The following is a 27,831-nucleotide window of genomic DNA, read 5'->3' as shown; positions in this document are numbered from 1 at the left end:
TAGTTTCCAGAATATACACATAAATTTTAAATATTCAGTATATGCTAATGTACATTTCAGTCAACATTCAAAATATAACATTTATACCTAGTTATGTGTTCAGTATAGTACATTTCAGTCATATCTCAAAATATAAAAGTGATAGTTACTTCACATTATTTAGTCATTAATTTAAGAGTAAAGTAACAGAATTACATTTAGTCATTAGTTAAAGGTAAAGTGACATACTTATTTGTAACAGGCTTATTACATTATTCAGTCATTTGTTAAGGGTAAAGTAACAGAATTATTTTTTTACAGGCTTATTAAAATATGTTATTTAAGTAATAGGTAGTAATAGTTATTCAGTATACTCAAGGTTACAAATTACACTATACTTTACATAATTATTGTGCATTAGTCAGAAAGTTAAAAAAGACACTAATATACAATGCAAAGGTATGAAATACAGAAAGCATAAGTTTAGTAAGCTATTAAAATAAGTTATCTAAAGAATAGGTAATCATAGTTATTCAATGCATTCAAGGCATAACATGACAGGCTTAATTTAATTAATTTACAGATTACAGTACACTTTACATAATTATTGTACATTTGTCAGAAATTAAGGACACTAACAGACAACAAAAAGGTATATACTTGAAATACAAAGTATAGGTTTTAGTAAACTATTATAGCATATAAATATTCATAAAAGTTAAAAAAGTAAGTAGCATTAAAGAGCAAATTTATATGAAAATTTATAGACACAAGTTAACACAGAATATGGTAATTATGCTTCAAGACCACTTATAAGGTTATCTGTTAGTGAAGATTTCAGTTACACTAAAACACCAGTTCATAAGGTAAAAAAGCATAGGCAATAAACAATGTAACTTTACCAATACAGCATACAGAAATATAAAAAATTAGGCAGTGTTAACAGTTCATACTCTGTCTAACTTAAATGAAGATTCACAAAGACAGGTTAATGAGCTTTAAAAGACACAGAATTAAAATACATTAATTTTCAGAATAATGTACAGGTTTTAAATATATTACTCACACATCAAAACTTAGACTTAAAGACTCTAAAGACTATGAATCTAGGTAATATAAAATCAAATCATAAAGCTGAGACTTCATTCCAAACAGGCCATAATTGCTCAACTGACACCTAGTGGTCAAACTTAAAATTGCAAGTTTATTCGCTAGATAAAGAAAATGATTCCCTAGTTATAATTAAATTATAAGGTTAAAAGACTTCAATCCAAACAGGCAATAAATGCTCAAGTGACACCTAGTGGTCAAAATTAAAATTGCAGGTTTACCAAATATTTTTTTTTTTTTTAAATTATGAGTCAGGTAGCATAAAGCTGTATACAGTAGTTAGCAATATAATGTATGGTAACTACATAAGTAAGTCCCTGTAAACTTTCATCAGGGACCTCAGGGACAACTGTTAGATTAGGGACTTCCATTTTAAAGTAGTTATTAGACATTAAACAGGCTAAAGGGTAAAATAAGATGTTTCATGTATGCATAAAAGACAGTTAAGCAGAAACAAAAATAACCTTGCTGTTCAAGCATGAGAGACAGCTTATTAAAAAGGAAAGATAAGCATAACATGTGCAAAAATACAGAAATACAGAATGCTATTTTCTCAAGGGAAAGATACAATCTTGCTAGCTACAGAATGTTTCTTAATGGAATGTTAAATAAAGCACATACAAGACAAAGCCTGATACCAAGGTTAGAAAAAGTAAATAAGGAAAATTACTGGACTGAAGCAATGTAATATGTTGTGTTCAGGATAGTAGTTCAGTTAAAGTTAGTGAGCTAGTTTGACCTGTTATTTCAGAAAAGATTACAGACCCTCGAGCCTGAATACAGAAAACAAGTCAAATAAAGACATTGTTCAGGACAATCAGAATATGACATACAGTAACTTAGGTTCATAGGTTCATAGGTTCATACTAGGCTATCTGCCCTAGGGCATTTATAAGCCTAGCCAGAGTGTGTTTGGCTTTCGCCACCCATTTTAAATTAATTTTGCTATGCCCTTTTACAAGGTTAGTATACTGTGCCTCTGTCTAACAGTGACACAGAAGTGACACCCGGGGTAAACCTACGATCTCCCATCCACTTATCAAGATTCCTCTTGAAGAGAGTCAATAGGGACTCTGCCTAACCTGGACTGGGATTTTATGCCAGAGTGAAGGGAGCCTCTGGGTTATGTATCTGTCCCTCCAGCATGTCCTATTTATTTCAGTGGTGAGGTTCAAGTCTCTCGAGCATGTAGCTCAATGGGATTTGGATTTTCTGAGGTGCAGCATGTCCATTAATTCCGGGTTGGACATGGCTTTATACGTCAGGCACAGATCGCCTCTGAGCAGGTGGTATGCCACTGAGTAGAGCTGGAGTTTCTTTAACCGGGCAGCATATGGCATCTGTTTGAGCCCTTTGATCCTCTTGGTGAGGTACTTTTGGGGTCTTTCCAGTTGCTGCAGGTATCTGGTAAGGTACATCCCAAAAGGGGCATTGTACTCAATTATGGGCCTGATGAGGGATGAGTAAAGAGGCACGATGACCTCCCCTGATCTAGATGTGAATCTCTTTATGATTAGGTGGGTTATATAAAATGTTTTTCTAACCACTTTGGCCATGTGGTTGTCAAATGAGAGATTGCTATCAACTTGGGTCCCCAGGTCCCTAATTACTTCTTCTGTACTTAATGGATTACCACCTATGTGGTAATTTGTGGGCACTTTGTTTTTGCCAAAGGGGATGACTATACACTTTTTGGCATTTAGCTTGAGGCCATGGCTCTGGCACCAGTTGTCTGTTTCTATGAGGCCCTTTTGAAGGATGCTTGTGTCAGCTGGAGAATCGATTATGGCGCCCAGCTTGCAGTCATCTGCGAACTTGGTCAGCCACAGTCCTTCTGTGTTGGCCTGTACCTCTGAGAAATATATACCGAACAAGAGAGGTCCCAGGACTGAGCCTTGTGGGATGCCACTTGTAACTGGTTTGGAGTCTGACATGGCTCCAGCAATTCTAACCATGTGGGTTCTGTCCTTGAGCCAGTTTGCAACCCATCTAGTGACATAGGGGGTTATATTTAAGCTGGTGAGCTTATCTATAATGCCCGAGTGGGATATTGTATCGAAGGCTTTTGCGAGGTCCAGGTAGGCTGTGTGGACCACCTTCCCCTCGTCAATGGCCTTGGTGACTGTTTCAAAGAAATCGACCAGGTTTAAGAGGCAGGATCTGCCCTTAACAAAGCCAAACTGGGTAGGATCCAGTGTCTGTAGTTCCCCAATATCTTTATTTATGAGGTCCATGATGATCCTTTCCATAGCTTTGCAGACCAAGCAAGTCAGGCTTATGGGGCGATAGTTTCCAGGATCCGTTGAGGCACCACCTATGTGGAGAGGGACCACTGTTGCTGTACGCCACTCTTTGGGTACATATCCTGTAGTAAGGCTGAGATTGAACAGTAGTTTTATGTTTGGGTTTAGCTCTTCTTGGAGTTCATGTAGGATGCAGCCCGGGACACAGTCTGGTCCCATTGATGTTGTGTTTTTTGCTTTGGAGAGGGCGGCTCTTACCTGAGCATCTGAGATGTCAGGGGGGGCAGCATTCTGCTGGGATAGATATTTGCCCTTTTGGTGGGGAGGGGGGAGAAGTTTGCTCTGAACCTGTCAGCTAGGATGTTGGCAATGTCTGTGGGTTCGGTGTATTTTTTGTCATTTTGGATTAATTCTGAGCATATCTGGGAATTCACACCCAGGTTCCTAACATAACTAAAGAAAGCCTTGTGATTATCCTTAGTGTCCTGTGCAATTTTTCTCTCGAAGCTGGCCTTAGATGATTTTATGAGTGCCCGTAGTTTTTTGCTAATACTGATCAGAGATGCCTTCCCTTTTTGGGATTTTGCTCTATCATGTAGTAGCTTCCTCCTTCTATTGTATAGTTTGTTTATGGCTGGGGTCCACCAGACAGGACATCTGCCTTTGGAGGATTGGGTCTTGGTTTTATTTGGGATTGCATGATCCATGCATTCCTGAAGGTGTTCATAGAATGTGTTTATAAAGGATTCTGCGGTCTGGGCCATATTTTCCACAGGCCCGGGGGCTTTGAAGGATTCCACCTCGGTTTTGAGGAGTGTGAAATTTGCTTTAGAGAAGTTTTTCACTGTGGTATTCAGGGTAGGGGTGGAGTCGGGATGTGAATATCCAGTGAGATTAGTTTATGGTCTGATCTTACCAGTGAGGGATACACTTCTGGTCTGGAGCATAGAGTCCCCATGTTGGTGATGATCAGGTCCAGTATGTTTTCCCCTCTTGTGGGAGTGGTAACAAGTCGTTCCATAGCATTTGAGTTTATAAATTCTAGGAACCTTTGGGCTAGAGTGTTGGAGCTAGAGTAATGCTCCCAGTCTATGTTTGGGTAGTTGAAGTCGCCCAATATAAATGGTGTTTGGGGAGACCTTCCTATTTTCCAGTGTTCTCAGGAAGGCTGAGTGGGGTTCCTGTGTTTGGGAGGGTGGTCTGTAGCAGGCTATAAACTGGAAGGCAGTTTTACCCACTGTTAGTTGCACATGGATAGTCTCTGATGCTCCGTGCTGTGCCAACAACCTGGAGGTGTGGGTATCTTTAACGAATATTGATACTCCCCCTCCTTTTGTGGTTCGGTCCAAGTTTTGGGGTCGAAAAGCATGGTATGAGGTATAACCTGGTAGTGCTGGGATGCACTCGGGAGCCTTAAACCAGGTTTTTGTTACTGCACAGATATCGATGTTCTCCATGCTAAGGAGAGTTTCGAGTGCGTGCATCTTGAGGTTTAGACTTCTGGCATTGAGTAGCATTACTCTTAGTTTCTTACCCCTTGTGATACCTATGGAGGTGGGTTTGTCTTTTGAGCCTTGCCTAAAAAAGGCACTATGGGGGTAGCAAGAGCCTTTGCCAATATCCAAAAGCCCAGGGGTGACAGGTACAAGCTGTCCCTAGTGAAGTATCGTGGCTTGTCGAGCATGTCATCCCAGGCTGACAGGCATTGGATCCCCTTTGAATGACACCAATACTTAAGCCAATTGTTGAAATTGATCATCTTGTCTTCATATTGTGGCATCATTCTTGGTGAGGGTAAGATGCTACTCAAGGTCAGGGTCATACCGGCCTGGGCTACATGCTCAGAGAGCTCCTCTATGTCTCTCTTCATGTAGTCCAGGGAGGTACGTCTCAGGTCATTCACACCAGCATGGACAATGACTGAGTCATATTTGTACTTGCCTTGGAGTGACCTGAGTGCTTGTGTTATGTGGCAGATCCTAGCGCCTGACAGGCAGCTCACTGTGACCTTCTCCTTGTTCAGCCTGGTGAGAGGGACGTCAGTGTGCCTGACGATAGAGTCACCTATTACAAGTGTATCAGGTGTGTTGTTTAGCCTTAAGGGCTGTGACTGTTCGGCACACTGGCTTTGTGAGCTATGTGTTGCACGTGTTTTGTTTTGGGTTAGCGGTTGCTTGGGTGTCTGCTTTGGAGGTCTCTGCTGCTTAGGCAGATTTTTATTTAGAGCCTCTGAGTATGTTTTTTTGTGTTTATGTGTTTGGTTTGCTGTCGTGGTAGGTCTATGTGAGACTGGATTTGCAGTGAGTGTGGTTTCCTTCTCCTCCTGACTGGTTTTGCCAGTACTGAGTTGAGAGAGCTTAGCCTCCAGTATGGCTATATGGTTGCATCTCTCACATGTGTTGGAATGTTTTGGGAGGAGGAGAGGGTTGTTTGTGTACATGAGGCAGTTGTAACATTGCCTCAAGATTCCCAGATTCACCAGCTGGACCGGAGAGGAGATTGACAACTGACCTTTGGACATGCTGGAATATTATTGGGAATTCCTTTATAATTGAAAAAAAGGGCCAATGGGGAACGAGGTACTCAAGGGGAGTTTGTGAGGGTGTAGTGCTTTTAATATTTTAGTGCTGACTTATATAATTGCTTTAGTGAGCAAGTGCCAGGTAACTTAAATGCAATGTGTTACAGGTAACTTAAATGCAAAAACGACAAACAGTAACTTTCTTTCAAGTGAAACAAGGAAATAAGTACAGTAAGCAATGCAGATATCACTAGGGATCCACAGAAGCGCTGAAAAGCCGCGTTTTAAGTGGAATTAGCATTTCAGGGAAATAACAAGCAAACAAACAACAAGCATACAAACAAAGCTAGATTCAGCAGGCCTGGACCTAGTCTATGCTACAGCAAACAAGGTGTACCAATTTCAGTAATTCCCAGCTCAGAAGTGCAGAGTCCAGCCTCTCCTCCCACAAGAGTGCAGACCACGAACCTTCTTAATGTAAAATAACTGGCCTGAAGCCCAAGTGCTTAAACCGGAACTAATACACTTTTAGAATAACAGACACTGAGCCCTCAATCAGCAGTTCACAACTTAGAAGGATGTAAGCTACCTGTCCTGCCACCACAGTGCAGGCCACAAACCTTCCTAATGTAAAACAACTGGTGTGAAGCCCAAGTGCTTAATCCAAAAGACTTAGAATGATAGCTACACTTTAATCAAGTTACTACCAAGCAGTAATAAATACAACTGAATACTTTAAAGAATGCCTGGATTAGTGCTCAAGTTATACAAACAAAGCTAGATTTAGCAGGCCTGGATCTAGTCTATGCTACAGCAAACAAGGTGTAAAAATTTCACTAAGAAGCAGTTCAAATATGCAGGCACTATAAGCCTTTAACCAGAAATTCCAAGCTCACAAGGGCAGAGTCCAGCCTCTCCTCCCACAAGAGTGCAGACCACGAACCCTGTTAATGTAAAATAACTGGCCTGAATCCGAAGTGCTTAAACCAGAATTAATACACTTTTAGAATAACAGACACTGAGCCCTCAATCAGCAGTTCCCAACTTAGAAGGATGTAAGCTACCTGTTCTGCCACTACAGTGCAGACCACAAACCTTCTTAATGTAAAACAACTGGCCTGAAGCCCAAGTGCTTAAACCAGAATTAATACACTTTTAGAATACAGACACTGGGCCCTCAATCAGCAGTTCCCAACTTAGAAGGATGTAAGCTACCTGTCCTGCCACCTCAGTGCAGGCCACAAACCTTCCTAATGTAAAACAACTGGTCTGAAGCCCGAGTGCTTAATCCAAAAGACTTAGAATGATAGCTACACTTTAATCAAGTTACTACCAAGCAATAATAAATACAATTGAATACTTTAAAGAATGCCTAGATTAGTGCTCAAGTTATACAAACAAAGCTAGATTCAGCATGCCTGGATCTAGTCTATGCTACAGCAAACAAGGTGTACCAATTTCAGTAAGAAGCAGTTTAAATATACAGGCACTATAAGCCTTTAACCAGAAATTCCCAGCTAGAAGGGCAGAGTCCAGCCTCTCCTCCCACAAGAGTGCAGACCACGAACCCTTTTAATGTAAAATAACTGGCCTGAAGCCCAAGTGCTTAAAACAGAATTAATACACTTTTAGAATAATAGACACTGAGCCCTCAATCAGCAGTTCCCAACTTAGAAGGATGTAAGCTACCTGTCCTGCCATTACTGTGCAGACCACAAACCTTCCTAATGTAAAACAACTGGTCTGAAGCCCAAGTGCTTAAACTAAAGGGCTTAGAGTTACACCAAGCAGTAATAAATACAATTGAGTACTTTTAAGATGACGCAAAAGCAAAATAAAGTAGGAAGAAACACAAATACAGTAAAAGCAGATAATTTTTTTTTTTTTTGAGTGAGCAAATGAGATGGGCCCAGGAGTTACAGGACAGAAACAAGTGCAAATGCAGGCCTTCAAATCAGAAAGTTGAGAGAGATGGAAGACGCCAAATGGCCAATAACTACAAATTCTGGGCCAGAACCACTCATTATGTGGTAGACAGATTACCTAGTGCTTACCACTCCCACTGATAAGCTAGAAGGCTTCCCTCCAACACAGAAAGGCTTGGGGGCTCAGAAGCTTACAAATAGTCCTGGATACAGCAAATCTGTATCTGGAACACTAATTACAGGAAAGGTAGGAAATGGACTTACGATTTTTTTTTTTTTTTTTTTTTTAAATTTAAACACTAATTGTTTATCAGCACTGTTAATGAAGACAGTATTTGGATATTGTGAACATCTAATAAAGCATTATTAAATGAACTACAGTATTTGGAAAATTCATTCTGAAAAGTACACGAGACTTGGTCAATAAAGGAGAGACAGGTACCTGTCCAGCATGAGTTTGGGTAATTAACACATAATGACTTTTGTTCTCAGTCTCATCACAGTGTTTCCAGATAATTATGGTACACTACAGTCTTATAAATTCTTACAGCTGAAACTACCTTTGGCAGTCCACTTGCATCTGAATAAAGGAGTATATATTAAAAAGTTTATTACTGTACTGTTTGATATAGTCAATAAATGCATGAACATGTATGTTAGCAGCACTTCATTACAAGTGCAGAATAATTTCCAATCAACTTTCATCCTATTAGAGCAGTCCTCCAAATGCAAGATACTCTGTTATTCTTATAACCTTATTCATAGAAATCCATATAACATTTCTTTGCCTATTTTGCCATCTTCCTTTATTTCATTAATTCTTCATTCTCCCTACTCAGTCTTATCAAATTCATAGTGTAATTTGCTGTTACTCAAGTATATCATTGTATTTCTGGATATAGTTTTTGTTCCTATTTATAACTTTTTTGTATTTAAAATCTGATGAAATAATGTCACTTGCACTCAAGTATATCACTGCATTATCTGTCATCTTTTTTGTACATGTTTTATCCCTCTGTCTCTGCTGCCCAACAGACCTGGATCATGACTGAAAAAGGTCCATGGACCAGCATGCTTACTGGTTAAAAAGTGTAAGGATGAAACAAAATAAAATATAGTACACAGCACAGTATTAAGAGCAAGTGCTAACCATGATATTTTTAAATGTTATGCTGACTTGTTTAAAGGCCTGAATTGCTTTCAGGTGGACTATCATATTAAGCTGTCAGCAGGAGCAATGCTAGTAATTCATACTCCATGGTACGGTAATCAGTGTGCTTAGAGCAGATATAGAACAAGAACTGACGTGTATGCAGTCCTTCGGAGAGTGATAAGTAAGTCAAATGAGCCTACTGAATGTGTCATAAACAAGGTGTTTTTAAGTGAACAAGATAGTGTTAACATTTGTTTTGATCCATATGTCCTCAAGAAATGGATGAAGAAGAAATATTACCATTTGCATGCTATTAGACCTGCAGCTGCCACATTGTCAAATACCAATTTTAAAAAGTGCTTTCTTATCATTTCTGAAGCTTTTGCATTGCACGTAGATTCTTGAAAAAAAAAAAAATATATATATATATATATATATCTATATGGATTCACTTTATAACCTCGAAATACTGAAATATCGAATTTCAGTATCTCGAGACTATAAAACCGAATCCACAAAACACTGACACAAAAAAAAACGCGAAATTCACAACACCGAAAAAAATGCACACACTATACCACACATACACCACAACACCCACATCACAACATAAACAAACAAAACTGCACACATACACAACTCATACACACATAAGCAGGGGGAAAGCCCCCCTGCACCCCCCATGTGGGGGGCTGTGCCCCCCCATACCCCCCTACTTATATATACTAACTCCGAGATCTCAGAAATACAAAACAAAAGCCAGCTCACATACGCACATTCTCTGATCCCTCACACACACACATCAAACACATCAGCAAACTCACACACACTCTAACTCCCACTCAAAACCCTTAGAAAACACTTACCTGACATAACACCTACATCCACACATGGCACCGCACGCCATCAAAACACAATCCCGGACATTATGCAGCGTAAGGTCATAACCGCAAATTCGACATATATTCGAGTTCGCGATTATGCCCTTTCGCTATTTTTAACATTCGGCTTTATAGTCTCGAGATACTGAAATTCGACATTTCAGTAATTCGAGGTTATAAAGTGTTTCCATATATACATTTACCAAATTGCTTCTTCCAAGTTGTTAAGGCACTAGACACTGTAGCCTATGTAGTCTGTAAAGGGTAACTAACAATTTGGGGGGAGGATACAGAAAAAACAGAAGCCGGATAGGTAATATATTTGGTATATTAGTTCTTAATTCCCTATGAGGTTCAATTATTTTCTTCTATTTAATAAATATCGTATCCTGTTGTCATCATATGAAATTATATGGCATTGAAGGAGTCACATCAACAGCAATTGTTAGAAACAGACCAACATTTGAGTCTCAATTTATTTGGTAAACATTGCCTCACTTGTTATAACTTGATAAAGGTAAGGTCTATGATACATCCATTTGCATAACCTGTAATGAGCTTGTAGGAGTATATATATTGCCAAATGTTGATTCCCATTGGTGCATAACATCTCTGAAACTATCTGAGGATTTATTCAAAATATCCTTATACAAGACCTGTAACTTGAGTGTATAGTGATTATAAGCAGATTTTTTTTCTATAGAACAGGAGGAATATTTAATTAAACTTTCCTATCTGCAGATGGATCTTGCATAGTCAGATAAAACAGACTGAATTTTTAATTTGTGCCAACAAATGAAATACTGGATCTATTTTACTATCTTTAAGTTCTATGAGAGATTTCAGGGATTTAGACAACTTGTCCCAGACATCTATTATATAATTATAGTCTGTGTCAGTGGATTCCCCCATCTAAATAATTTATTTGACTTAGGTAATGTGACAGGAAAACCAACATCTATGCAACAGAGGTGGCCAATTAGCACTTTGGCTTTGCGACAAGATGAATTAATCAATATGACACATCCACTAGAATCTATATTTTTGCTGTTGGTAATTAATTTGCATACATACTTAAGTTAAATTATTTAAAGTTTGATATTTTCCCCCCAAAATGGCCCGGGATGGGTCCAAGTCATATCTCTCAACTGGCAAAAATTTCCAAAAATTTCCAGATTTTTGCCTCAAATTTTTAATCAGGTCAACATAAAAAAGTTGATTATCTGGCAAATCATTGAGGATTGCGGTCACTAAATACTGACTGACATTTGAGTTTCTGACTTCATATCCCTCATAAAAATGCATGCTAATGAAAACAAAAAAAACTTTTATTCTAGTAACTTTCTAAGTTCATAAGACCAATATTTAAAATTTGTACCTGATTTTGGGCCTTTGTCCTCCAATATTGTTGGCTTTGTGTAGAATTCATATACTAAGAGACTAAGAGTTATGGTCCTAGCTCTAACTCAGTGAAATGTAACTACTGTGACAGCAGAGGAAAGAGGCTAGGAAGATTGATGTATTCTTTAGATTTAAAAGGATAGGCTGTTATTTACTTATTCAGGTGATGCTGAATTCCAAATAAGATATAAAAATTAAAGACGGCAAAACTTAAAAAAATGGGAAAAATGATAGTGAGGTAAGTGTTTAATCAAGAAGAGGATTTTAGGAAGCATGAATGATTTAATAGTTTGTGCATTACTTATAACAGACAATGTCATTACTTTCTAAAAAGAAAATTCACCACAAAACTCTTTTAGCAAAGAAGAGATACTAAGTTCCAATGTGTTAGTCAACCTAGTGCAGAATATTGTAGTTAGATATGTAAAGTGGGAGAGCATAGACAGTGGTTCAGGATTAAAGTTATCTACAACTGTCAAAAACACCTTGCTCAAGGTCAGCATGCTGATGTTTTAAGTTTAGTGACAGGCCTGAAATGAAAGAAAAGCTCCCAAAAGCTACATGCAGAGGCTATAGATTGTGCTTTGAATGAGATAACCAATTTACACATAAAAATAAAAAATGAACAGAATCACCACGGCTAAAGGAAAAACTTTAAAATTTTAATTTAAGAACAGAGTACGCGCTTTCACGGCCTAGCAGCTGCTTCTTCAGACTCAAGTAATAGCAGCATTCTTCTCTCTATTTAAAAGCAGTCAATTAGTAAAATTAAGAACTCCATCCTCTTAAAGACACATAGACCAATACAATGCTAGCACACTATCAGCACTTAGTAAAAATTTAACAGAGGAAATACAGTAGCATAAAACCACACATCTCAAGAATTTTTCATACATAAAAAAATATATAAAAATATATAAAAAAATCAATAGGGGAGTGCCCATGCATGCAACAATGGTTTAATAGATACCATGTCATTTATTCTTGGTGTCTTTACTGCATTAAAACATGTAATCCAATGTAATTCAGCCAGCTCAGTCATATTCCTAATATCACACACTGTAATGTTATCTCTCACAATTTCCAACACAAAAAATTAAAACAGTGTTGGGACTCACTATCTCAGACATGACATGCTAAAGCACTGCTCTTTTTAATGTTCCTGATGTCTCCAACATGTTCATGGATATGTTCCCTCAAAGCTCGATTAGTCTTACCCATGTAAAACACAAAACAGACCTCACAGAAACTAAAATAAATCACATTCCTAGTTTTGCAGTCTGCATAAAACTCACAATCAACCATTATTCTCATCTTATCTGTGGATGTCTAAAACTTGTACCTGTATAAATATATTCAAAAGGAGTGCAATCTCTGCAGGGATACGTACCATGTCTTTGTGAGACAGGGAATGTCCTAGCCAGTCCTGACCTATAACATAACTGTCTTTGAGGTGAAAGATTGTTTCTAAACAAAAACCTAGGCCTCTCACTAACCACCTCTTTAACCTCCTCATACACTTCCAATATACCCCAATTATTTTTAATGATGTCAAAAAAACATTGACATCCCTCAAGAAGGTTGTAGGTACCCTCACTGTTCCTGCACTAGCACGCCTATGTTCAAACACTTGTCTGGGAGGTTGCTCAGATAAATACAGTCGACCCCTAGTATCTCTGTCCTTCAGTAGCTGGGTAATACTACTATCAGTCTCTTTCTCAGTATATTTTCTATTCAGGAAATCACTCTTAAATTCCATTAAATTTACCCCAAGTTGCATGTCATCATTGTGTAATCTCATCATTCTCGAAACCTGACCTCTGTGTACATTCTTGTCAACATGCCATGGATGCATGCTACTCTTGTGTAAGTGTGCATTCTTCCTACTCTTTTTCCTAAATAAGCTAGTATGTACACCCCCTAAATCAGACTTTCTTACAGTAACATCCAAAAAGTCTATCTCATCTATAGAGTATTTATACGTAAACTTCAAAAAAGTCATAGTCATAATATGGTAATCAATGAACTGGGGGATGAATTCACTCGGGCCATTCCAAAGAAAAAATATGTCATCCACGAAACGAGTGTACCAACTCACATAACCAAAAAACTCATTGTTGTGAAATACAGCATTCTCCTCCCAATGTAGTAATGCTAGGTTGGCATAGCTATTGGCACAAGCTGTGCCCATAGCCACGCCAACCTTCTAAAAAAAAAAAAATCACTGTTGAAAACAAAAACATTCTCAAGAATAATTTCTAATAGCATACAAACTAAATCAATTTTATCTGGGGACATATATTTCCCCGTTAACAACAATTCCCTAATATTATCAATGCCCTGATTATTTGGGATAAAGGTGAACAGGGACTCTACATCCATAGTAACAAAAAATAATCACCAATAAGTCCAGATCCCTTAACATTAATAAACAAATCCTGCAAAAAAATATTGGCATTTTACAAAATTGTCCTTGTCTGTTCTAATACTAGTCACAAAGTCTTCTCCACATAAATAGACAGTGGTTTGGTAGCTCACCCTATACTGGAAACGATCAGTTTCATTAGAATAGCCAAGGACAATTTTGAGAGATACCAATATTGAGAATAATGTTTTTGTTTTCAACAGTGATTTTTTTCTGCAGAAGGTTGGCGTGGCTATGGGCACGGCTTGTGCCAATAGCTATGCCAACCTAGCATTACTACATTGGGAGGAGAATGTTGTATTTCACAACAATGAGTTTTTTGGTTATGTGAGTTCGTACACTCGTTTCGTGGACGACATATTTTTTCTTTGGAATGGCCCGAGTGAATTGATCCCCCAGTTCATTGATTACCATATTATGACTATGACTTTTTTGAAGTTTACATATAAATACTCTATAAATGAGATAGACTTTTTGGATGTTACTGTAAGAAAGTCTGATTTAGGGGGTGTACATACTAGCTTATTTAGGAAAAAGAGTAGGAAGAATGCACTCTTACACAAGCGTAGCATGCATCCACGGCATGTTGACAAGAATGTACTCAGAGGTCAGGTTTTGAGAATGATGAGATTACACAATGATGACATGCAACTTGGGGTAAATTTAATGGAGCTTAAGAGTGATTTCCTGAATACAGGATATAATGAGAAAGAGATTGATAGTAGTATTACCCAGCTACTGAAGGAGAGAGATACTAAGGGTCGACTGTATTTCTCTGAGAAACCTCCCAGACAAGTGTTTGAACATGGGTGTGCTAGTGCAGGAATGGAAACGGTCCCTGTGACCATCTCAAGTGATATCAATGATTTTTGTGACATCATTAAAAAGAATTGGGTATACTGGAAGTGTGTGAGAAGGTTAAAGACGTGGTTAGTGAGAGGTCTAGGTTTTTGTTTAAGAACAACCTTCCACTTAAAAGACAGTTATGTTATAGATCAGGACTGACTAGGACATTCCCTGTCTCACAAAGACATGGTACTTATCCCTGCAGAAATTGCAATCCCTGTGAATATATTTATACAAGTACAAGTATTAGACATCCACAGATGAGAGTAATGGTAGATTGTAAGTTTTATGCAGACTGCATAACTAGGAATGTGATTTTAGTTTTTGTGAGATCTGTTTTGTGTTTTACATAGATAAGACTAATCGATCTTTGATGGAACATATCCGTGAACATGTCGGAGACATCAGGAACATTAAAGAGAGCAGTGCTTTAGCATTCCATGTCAGTGTTAGTGGGCCCCAGCACCATTTTAAGTTTTTGGTTTTGGAAATTGTGAGAGATAACATTAAAGGGGGTGATATTAGGAATAAGATTGAATTGGCTGAATTACATTGGATTACATTTTTTAATGCAGTAAAGACACCAGGAATAAATGAAATGGTATCTATTACATCATTGGTGCATGCATGGGCACTCCCCCATTGATGGCTTTTTTATATATTTTTTATAGATCTACTATACATGATCAAAATTTAATAAAGCCAAAACCTACACGGCCAAGACAATATGTTCGACATTTGAAATTTTGAATGTGTAAAACAAACAAAAAAACCCCAAATAAACTACCTACAAGTTGCTAGCAATGGGCAAGCCCACCCTACACCCCCCACACTCCCTGCTATTTAAATATATCAACTCTGTGATTTTGCACTACAGTGTGGAGAATGGAAATTTTTTTCTTTCTGTGCTATAGGGAGCTGCTCATTCAGAACGTTCGAACTTTCAAAAGTCGATCATATGGTCTCAGCCATATGAAAGTCAGCCTTTTGGAAGTTTGATCATCTGTAGGGGACCCATTTTATATATATATATATATATATATATATATATATATGGGTCTACTACTAATGCCCGACACGACGATTCCCCGACAGAAAACTCACCGACGCCAGATGACCGACAACACACAAACCCAACACAAACCCGACAACGCAAAACACCGAACATCATTACACCGACACACGGAACGTAAACAACACGCGACACTACATAGCATACACACTAGCCCTGACCCAAACCCTAACCCTAAGGTCCGACACTATCGCACACTTCACCTACCTGCACCCTAACCCTAACTCACTTAACCCAACCCTAGCCCAAGCTCCGACACTAACGCACACATCACCTACCTGCACCCTAACCCTAACTCACTTAACCCACTCCTAGCCCAAGCTCCGACACTAACGCACATCACCTACCTGCACCCTAACCCTAACTCACTTAACCCACCCTAGCCCAAGCTCCAACACTAACGCACACATCACCTACCTGCACCCTAACCCTAACTCACTTAATCCACCCCTAGCCCAAGCTCCGACACTAACGCACACATCACCTACCTGCACCCTAACCCTAACTCACTTAACCCGTCCCTAAACTACAGTCCCTCACTAGCACACACTTACCTTACCCGAACCATACCTCCGACACGAACACACACTCACCTTTCCCACAGCCTAACCCGACATCCCACAATCTCGAGCACTTACCTGACCGCTCCTAACTCCGTCACCATCGCACACTTACCGCGTCGCGATCGCACATTCCCTTGTCGGTCTTTCCGCTGTCGGCAAATCACCCTGTCGGTACACTTACCTGTCGGTCATCTGGCATCGGTGAGTTTTCTGTCGGGGAATCGTCGTTTCAGTCATTAGTAGTAGACCCATATATATATATATATATATATATATATATATATATATATATATATATTTTATGTATAAAAAAAATTTCAGATGTGTGGTTTTAAGCTGCTGTATTTCCTTTGTTAAATTTTTACTAAGTGATGATAGTCCCCTGGATTCTCAAAAACTTGCACGGCGTACAAGATTGGTGCAGGAACACAAGCAGGCAATATTTCCACCATGCGATCCAGGAACAGCCTGCAGGGGTGTGTATGAGCGCTCCTGCACTAATCTTGCACGGACGAAGCCCTTGTATGCAAATCACCCCATTTGCAGGAGAAATCCATGCAAATGAGGTGAATTTGTGATCCAGGAAGCTTGTGACTGTCCGTGCAGGACTAGTGCAATCAGCAGAAATGTACTTGGTTAGTAACCGAGCACATGTCTGCCAAATCCAAAACGGAGCTATGACAGCCACAAATAAATGCTCCATATCATGTAATAAGTATGCCAATGGCCAAGTATAAGGCCATTGGCATTGCAAACAGTACAAAAATTTAAAAAATCAACTTTTAATTCCTATTAACTGATCTCGGCTGTTTAAGTGTAGGGCAGTAGCGTGCGAATGGGATCAGGGGGAAAATAATAAAATGAACCTAAATTAAGCATTCTAACTGAAATCAGTATTCTACCATGCAAGTCAATGGCAGGCAGAAAACAACATGGCCTGTGAGTAGTGGTTGCTAAGGGGGGGAGGCTCAGTCTGAGACATGTAGCTATGCATTAGCAGGCAATCCTATGCAAATGAGGGAAGGATTGTGAATCACAGTTTTCCCCAGGATGTGAGGCAGGTCCCAACAGTGTAAGAGTATGAATAGCTGGTGCAAGTCTAGGAGGTAGGTGACATCATGGGGGGGAGGGGGTTCAGGCATACTGTAAGTGGAATGGAGCCCTGTGGCTCGGGGTTGCTCCTAGCTAAGAACAGCTAAGCTAGGGGTTGTGTCTAAACCTGCCTAGCAGTCTTTACAAAGCCTAAGTGGGTGTGCACAGCGTGCACCGGGTTGTACAGGAAGAAAAAAGAGGTTAAACCAGGAAATAGCAGCAGTGTGCACATTTGAGCAATCTGTTTGCATGGCGCACACATGGGCTTAAACAGGAAGGCAATGGGAATGGAAAACAGCAGTAGGAAGGTAATCAAGGAGAACTAGCTTAGCTGGCAGGTGAAATGTACCAGAATCGGCCAATTACACAGGCAGCAGACCAGCCCAGCCCAGAACACTACTATAAACTAAGCAAACACCTTCCCCTCTGGTGTTTCACACACTCTACACCACCGGTGTATACGAGCTGGGAAATTTTAACTAACAAACCTGCAAAATGAGAAGGGCTGCAGCAGGCAACATAGAACAGCATGTGCAAGAGGTTGAGGGTGGTGAGGATGTGAATGCTGCCAAACAACCCACAGTGAGGAGATGGAGAAGAGTGTACAGACCCAGGGCAACCTACCAGGGGCTACATGAGCTGGAGACAGTGGAGCGCTATAGGGTGGACAGAGACCTCCTACAGCAATGTGTTGAGCTGTGCTGACCACACCGGTCACACCAAATTGACCGAAGGAAACCCATCCCAGTGGACACCAACATATGTGCAGGACTAGGTATACTAGCCACAGGTACCTCTCAAAGCACAACTGGGGATATCATGGGGTTCTCATAGGCATCAGCATCCAGAGTATTCCACCAGTTCCTGGATGCCATGTCAGCACATGCCAGTGAGCATGTATATTTCCTCAACTCCCATGAGGTGTTGACCAGGAATATGCATCTCTTCCACCAAATAGCAGAATACCCTGGGATAGTGGGTGCTATAGACTGCATGCACATATGCATCAAAGCACCACCCAATGAGCAGGGTAGGGCCTACATCAACCGCAGGGGCACCCCCTGCATCGACTGCCAGGTTGTATGTGATGCCCAGGGCATTATACTGAATGTGTGTGCAGGCTGCCCTGGAAGCTATGACGATTCCCACATATGGCATCTGACACAGCTGTTCCAGATATTTGCCAATAGGGACATCCCCTATAGCCGCCTAGTGAGGGATGCTGGGTACACACTGGAGCCGTGGCTGATGACACCCATCAGAAATACACACACACCTGAACAGCAACGCCTTAATGAAGCACACGCACAGGCCAAATATATAATAGAACATGTGTTTGGGATGCTCAGGTCACGATTCCAGTGTCTGGACACATCCAGTGGACCCTTGCAGTATTCACCAGCTACATGTTCCCAGATTGTTATGGTATGTGCTATGCTACACAATATGATCCTGCAGAAACAGCTTCAGCAGGAACAACATGGGGCAGGGCCACACAGCCCCCCACCAATGCCAAGGCCTGTGTAGGCACAGAGTGACCTGGAGGAGGAACAACCTGAGCCTGCCCCAGTAGGCAGAAGGAGGTGTGCCCAGTATGCCCTGGCCTTGGCAAAGAGGCAATGCATAGCACATACACTGACACAGTAGGGACCCAGGGAATGACACCTCTCTCTGACTCACACATACAGTAAAAGGGATGCCAAACATGACACTACCTGCGCTCAACCATGTATAGGGAGTGTACTATGTGCATCTGACATAGGCAGCCCACCAGCACCATCCGCAAGCCTGGCACACCCACAAGGTGAGGCAATCAACCTACCAATTGCCATATGGAGTAGAATGTGTGGTTACCTGTAGCTATGGTATGGATGTCAGCATGCAAGGGAATTGGGTGGCTGAATGTTATGGCAGCAGAACGTAGACACCCATAGTGGCACCATGACATCTGTAACACATACTGGAGTCACCATAGTAGCCAGTACTACACAGGGTGACAAAACCCACTGCAGGAAATGTGCTGAGCGACGTGTGTCCATTTGACCTACACATGCCAGTCAGGATGGTTCACATATCCAACACCAGTATCAGGCAGCAGGACAGGTGTAGACAAACCCAAACAGAGCCTGTGCCATGGCCCCAGAATGATAGCTATGGTTAACCCCCACCCCAGGGCCTGCACAGACAGACCACAGCAGGGCAGGCAGTGGGATGTTAGTTCTAAAGGGTAGGAAGTCAGACAATAATATGTAGGGCCACCAAAGCCTTGATCTGTAGTACACTGGTATGCCTCTAGCCAGCATGATAGGTAAGACTACAGATGGAAATGGAGTACCCGACATACCAGTACAGTCCCAGCAAATGTGTACAAGTGTCAGGTGTGCCCCCCTATCCTACATAGACATATAGTAACAGTCAGGTGTGCCCCCCAATCCTGTGTAGAAATGTAGAAGTAATCAGGTGTGCCCACCCCCCAAACTACATAGAAATATAGTAACAGTCAGGTGTGCCACCCCAATCCTGTGCAGAGATGTAGAAACAGTCATGTGTGCCCCCCAGCCGCTATGCATCAATGTAGTAATAGTCAATGCCAAATGATCGATGGATACCCTGCAGACACAGCATGCTACCTGTAGGTGTACAACACAAAGGTCAGCACTGCAGTACACACTACCTGGACTTGACCCACACATGCAATATAGATGGCCATACTGGGCATGCTCATACACTTAGAGAAATGAAGGCAACGTAAGGCAACAACATACTGAAAGATCATACTGGACATGCTCACACACTTAAACACATGAAGGGCATGTCTACAAACACCAGTGGACCAGACATATCTGGCAGTTGCAGTTGTTAGTGCATACACCTGTCAGTATGCACCACTCATGCCTTACACACACAGTGGATGGTAATACAGACATATATGTAAGGACAACACACTATAATAAGCCAAAGGTAGATGGACATTGATGTGTGGAAGAGGGTGACTGTGACAAGGAGCCATCCAGGCCTGTCCCACCCAGCACACAGCCAAAGGGCCCCAAACACATGAGGTGCAGGTGTCACTGACTGAATATACTAGCCACCAGTATCTGTCAGCATTACAGACCATGTGGTGCACATGCCAGCTGTGCAACATGACTGCAAAAGGAAGTAGTTATCTAGCAACTGTACACACATACCTGTGAAATATGTCCATGTGTGTGTCTGCATGTGGTGTCAACCCCTACATGAATGGGTAATGGCCCATGCACACAAACTGCCCTTCCCATAGCCCTACTATGACAAGCCCGCTGAGGTCATCCAATGAGAAATACAACTTTGGGAGAGTTGTAGCCTAGTAATCTCCATGGCACATCCCATAACTGTGTACTGCTGTAGTGGGATAAGCTAATTATGTAGGACTTCAAATCCCAGACTTGGCAACTGTGTGCGTGTCTGTCTGACTGTATAGAGAGTAATGCTTTTAAGGGTAGTCACACTCCCAACAATTTAAATGCACAACTTAGGCAAGGCTGCTGATGCCATCCACCTAGAAATACATCTCTGGGAAAATTGTATCCCATTAATCTCTATAGTGTGTCCTATAACTGCATACTGCTGTCGTGTGATAAAGTAGTTAGGTAGGTGTTCTAATCAAGACATGGCAACTGTGTGTCTGTCTGTCTGTGTAAAGAGCAATGCTTTTCAGGCTAGCCACATTCCCCACAATCCAAATGCTTAACCTTTGCAAGGCAGCTGATGTCATCCACCTAATAATACACCTCTGGGAAGCTACAGCCCAATAATCTCCATAGCACGTCCAGTAACTGCATCCCACTGTAGTGTGATAAACTATATAGGTAGGTGTTCTATTCCTTAACATGAAAAGTGTGGATGTATGTGTGTTTGTGTGTGTATTACTTTGTCAGTGTAGGGAGCAATGCTTTTGAGTCCATTCACAGACACTACAACCTCCAATGGTCCACTTTGACAAGTCTGTCAATGTCATCAACTGTGAAATACACCTTTGGGGAAGTGATAGGCCAGTAATCTCCGTGGCGTGTCCTGTAACTGCATACCGCTGTAGTGTGAAAAACTAGTTAGGTAGGAGTTCCATCCCCAGACATGGCAACTGTGTGTGTTTATGTGCGTGTCTGTGTAGAGAGCAATGCTTTTTAGGCTAGCCACACTCCCCACAATCCAAATGCTCAACCTCTGCAAGGCAGCTGATGTAATCTACCTAGTAATACACCTCTGGGAAGCTGTAGCCCTGTAATCTCCATCACGCATCCTGTAACTGCATATCGATGTAGTGTGATAAGCTAGTTAGGTAGGAGTTCTATCCCCAGACATGGCAACTGTGTTTGTGTGTCTGTGTAGAGAGCAATGTTTTTTAGGCTAGCCACACTCCCCACAATCCAAATGCTCAACCTTTGCAAGGCAGCTGATGTCATCCACCTAGTAATACACCTCTGGGAATCTGTAGCCCAATAATCTTCATAGTGCTTACTGTAAATGCGTACTTCTGTAGTGTAATAAACTAATTAGGTAGAAGTTCTATCCCCAGACAGGGTAACTGTGTGCGAGTGTGTGTGTGTCTGTCTGTCTGTGTAGAGATCAATGCATTTTAGGCTAGCCACACTCCCCACAATCCAAATGCTCAACCTTTGCAAGGCAGCTGATGTCATCCACCTAATAATACACTTCTTTAAAGCTACAGCCCAATAATCTCCATAGCATGTCCTGTAACTGCGTCCTGCTGTAGTGTGATAAACTACGTAGGTAGGTGTTCTATTCCCTAATATGGCAAGTGTGTTTGTGTGTGTGTTCCTTTGTCAGTGTAGGGAGCAATGCTTTGAGTCCATTCACAGACACTACAACCTCCAATGGTCCACTTTGACAAGTGTGCCAATGTCATCAACTGTGAAATACACCTTTGGGGAAATGATAAGTCAGTGATATCCGTGGCACGTGCCGTAACTGTGTAATTCTGTAGTGTGATAAACTACTTAAGCAGGAGTTCTAACCCCACCCTTGGCAACTGTTTGTCTGTGTAGAAAGAAATGCTTTTTAGGGTAGGCACACCCCCTACAATTTAAATGCTCTACCTTGGTAAGGCTACTGATGTCATCCACCCCAAAATACACCTCTGGGAAGGTCACAGCCCAGTAATCTCCATAGCGTGTGCCATAACTGTGTACTGCTGTAGTGTGATTCAGAACTCTGGTAGGGTTCTATACCCACCAATGGCAGTTCCGGATGTTTTGTGTGTGTTCCACTGTCTGTGTAGGGAGCAATGCATTTTAGGCTAGTCACACTCCTTACATGTCAAATGCCCTACGTTGGCAATCCAGCTGTTGTCAGCCAATGTGATATACACCTTTGGGGAAAGAGCACTGCAGTAATTACTGTGGCATGTACTATAACTGCATAATGCTGTAGTGTAATAAACTAGTTGAGTAGGGGTTCTACTCCCGGGCATGACAGGTGTGTGTGTGTTTGTACCTCATAACCTGTGTGGAGGAGGGTGTGTGTGTGTGAAACCTGGGCCCAATATGTAGCGGGTTTTGCAATTTTCTTATATGGCAGGCCTAGCACATATCACAATGTGCAATGTACAGGGAAAGCAGCTGTGAAATAGCCAAGAGGCTGGGGTGCATATCCATACCCATACATGTGACATCAAGGCCAGGCAATCACAGTTAGCAACCCCAGTATTACCCAGAGCACACTCTCAACCCACGTCTCATACACACACACACACATGACGAGGAAACAGCCAAGATGTGTGTAGTACACTGCATATTGGTGACTGATAGTAACAATGGTGTGAATGCAGTGGGCTACAGAGGCCATGGCACCCTGTCCATCAGTACAATAGGCACCTAATTGCAGACAGTGCACCTACAGTTTCCCACTGGATGCCTGCAACAACTGTGGTTCCATCAAATGTGATCCACAAAGGACATACCATGCCTTAAACACATGCCCTGTATGGACAGATGCCACTGACACCAGGGGAATACCTGTAACATGCTATCAATGTAGGTGCAGGGTCAACCAGCTGTCCATTACCTGGACCCGCCACATGAGGGCAGGACTGTCACATCTGATGATAACATTCTGTGTACAAAACATGGGCCAGACAAACCAGGTACACTTCTACCTGCCACTGTACATGAATGTGGGATGTGTGCACATCCCAAACACAATCCATGTCATGACGTATAGAACACATACATGTCAAGCATTGCACAGCACTGGCTACACACAATAGTATCCCAGGAGACTGGATGGTGAATACTATACCCATATGTGTGGTCCATTCTGGACACTACACCCCTTAGCCACAATGCAGACCATTCTCATGTGGCCTGATGCCAAGGTATACCCCTTACCTTTGCCTTGTACAGCCGTCTAGCACCGTCAACCACTACACACCCGTGAAGCAATGCACACATGCACGCCGGTACTAGCACCCTGTGTCTGTGTGTGTGGTGTATGATGCTTCCGACCATATTCACACCCAGTACCTCCCCCATTGGCATACTGAAGCATGCTTTCTAATGTTAGATACCGTCACATACCCTTTGACCATAGAACATCAGGATAACCCCTGTGGGCCAATTGATACCTATGCATTATTGTATTGTGGCAAGGTAACTGGTTAGGAAGTGTATTCATTACCCTGCCAAGTGTGGCAATGTGTATGAGTCCCTTATAGAGTGTGGCTGTGTTGACGCTGACACCTATTCATGTGGACAGGCTCATGTGCTACATCTACTGTATCGCAACAGTGTTGCAGATGTCACTCACAAGCACATATATGTCTGGACAGCTCACCAACATGTAAGCTATGCAATAACTACATACACATGTGATAGCTATGCAAAATCAGTCAGGTGTTTGAAACCCCGTAGTGGTAGGTGTGTGACACAAACATGCTTAAGTTTTACTCACCCACACCTTCCCTGACATGCTTTGTCTCTGTCTGTCCTGCCCACACCCTCTCTGGTGGATGTGGGATGTACACCTGCTTTGCTAGGCAGCAGCTTGTGTTTTGTAAGTGACGGTCATGATCAGCTGATGGCCTCTGCACCAATTGCAGTCCTCCTCTAGCTGAGTGCATGTGGAACAGCTGTGGTAAAATTCCCATAGCCAATTGCATGGTAACACACGCCAATATCTAGGAACATCATTTTGGTGTTGGTCCTTTACATTCACTGTGGGCAGGAACTAGATCTGTCGTTTGGCGAAATGCATTTCAGATGGATTGGAGATTTACCTCTAACAACTTACACTTTGGAAAAAGGGCAACACACAGGAAAGGGATGTGCCTGGCCTGACTACAGACTGTAAGTGCTGCTATACTGCATGTGGAGTAATGTTGGTTTAACAGTGTGTGTGTGTGTGGATATGGCTGTCCTACATGTTGTAATACCTGCCATGTCAGTAATGGGTTTATGAGGAATCCACATCTGCAGGGTCATCTGCAGACTGGGCAGTGTGTTGTGCCCTTGGTTTCATGTGTTACCCACACAGCATGTATCTGTGAACTGCAGAAGGTAGTGTGAGGATTGTATTCTGTAGATGGTGAAAGCCCTGACAGTTACTGACTTAATATCCCTCATAGGATACATGTTGCAACAAACCCTGTTATGACAGTACATGTATGAGGTTATCACAGCAACATGTCAATACTGGCTCTGTGTATGTGCTTCCAGCCACAACCCTGTCAAACTTTGTACATATGTCGTGCATTAAAAGGTGTATGTGAGCTGTACACCATCATACGTGTCATCATATCTAATAGCAAGCCAGGGAGATATCAGACGGCTACACATATTATGTACAGTACGGGTGACATTTGACGACATTACCAGGACATGCCATGGTTGTTTGTACAGTACTGAGGTTTGTGTAACTTTGGTGACTGTCGACAGTGTGTGTATTGTGAACATGTTCTTTAACCTGTGTACAGACTGTGGTAGATGTCATTGTTATAGGTCCCATCCTATCTGATGTTACATGCTGCTTGCACTGTATGTTACCATATTGGTTTACATGTTTGTACAGCCATACACACACATGTCCCATACCACAGACAGACAGCGGACTACACCGTGTAGCAGCCCAGTATATGTAGGGTTAGTCTGTGATTGGCACATATGACGATGTTGTTGAACAGATAGTCCATATACTGTACTTTTATGCCAGCTTACCAAATGTGGCTCCGGCTGTTTTCACATTGGATGTGGTTATGCACCTTCACACAGTTGTATCTTGCCCTGTGGTGTGATGCCTGCACAGCCTGCTATATATGCAGGTACATGTGCATTCCCCCATAGGAGATGTTGGCCAGTGTTGAGCCAGTCTGCCTGTAGCTTGCACAGTGCATTATTACATGTCCAGCAGCTTAGTAAACTTGTCCAGTGACATGTAATTCAGAGATACTTTCCAGATGTACTGCTGCCGGGTCTCCCTTAACAGTCATGTATCTCAGGCAGAGCAGTGGGATGCTGTACAGATGTATATCATTATTTAATGGGTAGTATGTGGCCATGGTACCCCTGTACCAACGGTAATATGTGTCAGGCCAGACATAGGTGTGTGAATGCATAACCTATGGTGGCATATGTATACCAGTCATTATGTGTTATACCCATCTACATGGCTGTTAACATCCATATTGTCATGCATGGTACACATGTATAGCACTAAGGGGTTCTGTGTATACCTCTGGACTATAAAGAGTGTTTCAGAATGTCCACATATATTGGCCAATATCTGTGCTGCAGTCCATGGGGGCATTACGTGCTGGCAGTGGTACTTTACCAGGATGTCCTTAGGATGTCTGTCAGTAGCCAATGGCACACATGTGGAAAGCAGATGTGACCTCCCACACACACCATGTCTGTGAAGACAATCCCAATTACAGTAGCAATAGTCTACCAATATACCTGCTATACATACCTGACATCCACTTGCACTATGACGTTGGGACTATAGGGGCTGAGGTAGGTCTACACTCCGTGCCCAGGAATTATGGTGAGGACATCTGTAGATATAGTCATCCAGCTATATATCTATGATTACACATATACATATCGACATAAATAAATGGGTATGTATATGTGCATAGATATACATATACACACCCAGATATATACATATACAGAGCAATATATGTCTACACATATACAGATAGTGATACATATGCACATAAATGTATGGATAGCTACAGATATAACAACAGTAATAGATATATCGGTATAGATATGTATGCACATATAGTCATAGATATCTAAATATATACCAACATAACTAGGCATATCTGTACACATGGGATGTGTATACATATATAGCTATATAATACACATATCTATAGGTACATATACGTATACCTATATATACACATATGTATAGATACATATATGTATAGATATGTACACATATGTACATACGAAGAGTCGTACACATGGCCATACATATGTAGCACTATACAGATTTGTATACAGACATATGTATGTGTATACCTGTGTATGTACATGTAGACATCTATATACCTATATGTAAACAACCATATACCTGTCATGAGTAAAAGTCATGGTTGCATATACCCTCCCACATGTATCCCATCGTATGTATCTATGTGTACATTATGACAAAACAACATATATGATGCAACAGTCATATTAATGACAAGGATTACACAATCTAGGCTGTAAAAGCAAGTGTTTAATACCACTCAATTTGGGTAATGACAGCTATATTGGTAACACAACAGCTGTCCCCACAGTGGTCATGACATAGTGGTCCTGTGTTGTGACTTTAGTGTAAAGGGCCCTGAGTTCATGACCTGCAAGGGCTGCTCATTTTGTTGCTGGCCAGAACAAGGTCTGTTGGATATAGAGTGGTTAAGGCAGTTTTTGTTCAATGTAGGCCACACACATTAGTATCACGACATTGCTAGGGGTCTAGTCCCAGTTTTGGCAACTAACAGTGTCCGTGTATATGGATGGGTCTACATCAGGTTGCAGGGTATACATGTTTCAGCGGGCCACCTGTCCATGTGGCACAGGCAATACCCGGTATAGTAACCTGTGAAATGTGTTCACCTGTATCCCAGATATATCACTGCCATGGTGTCAGCACAGTGACATACCCTGTTGTGCATTATGACTGCAGACCATCCTCATGCTGCCACATGTACACCTACAACACACCTGAATATCAGTTTAGAGACCACAACCAAGCAGTGTTACAAACAGCTAGAAGGCATCATTGCCAGATGGCTACACTACCTGCCAATTATGCCTTACACTCTACACCCTACAACATGTTACACTGCAGGACTGTGGTACACTGGTGTACACTCACCCTGTGCATCAGACCCATATCAGCCTGTCCCTGTATCAATGGTATGGATGTCAGGGATGGGGCACAGATATCATCATATGCACAGGGCATCCTTACACTGACACATGTACACCTACAACACACTTGCATATCAGTTTAGAGACCACAACCAAGCAGTGTTACTAACAGCTAGAAGGTATCATTGCTGGATGGCTACAGTACCTGCCAATTATGCCTCACACTGTACACCCTACTACATGTTACACTGCAGGA

Source organism: Protopterus annectens, chromosome 10.part0, assembly GCF_019279795.1.
Source record: "Protopterus annectens isolate FY-2018-M chromosome 10.part0, PAN1.0, whole genome shotgun sequence".
Taxonomy (NCBI): Eukaryota; Metazoa; Chordata; order Ceratodontiformes; family Protopteridae; genus Protopterus; species Protopterus annectens.
The sequence above is the reverse complement of the archived record's forward strand: the minus strand, read 5'-3'. Positions refer to the sequence as shown.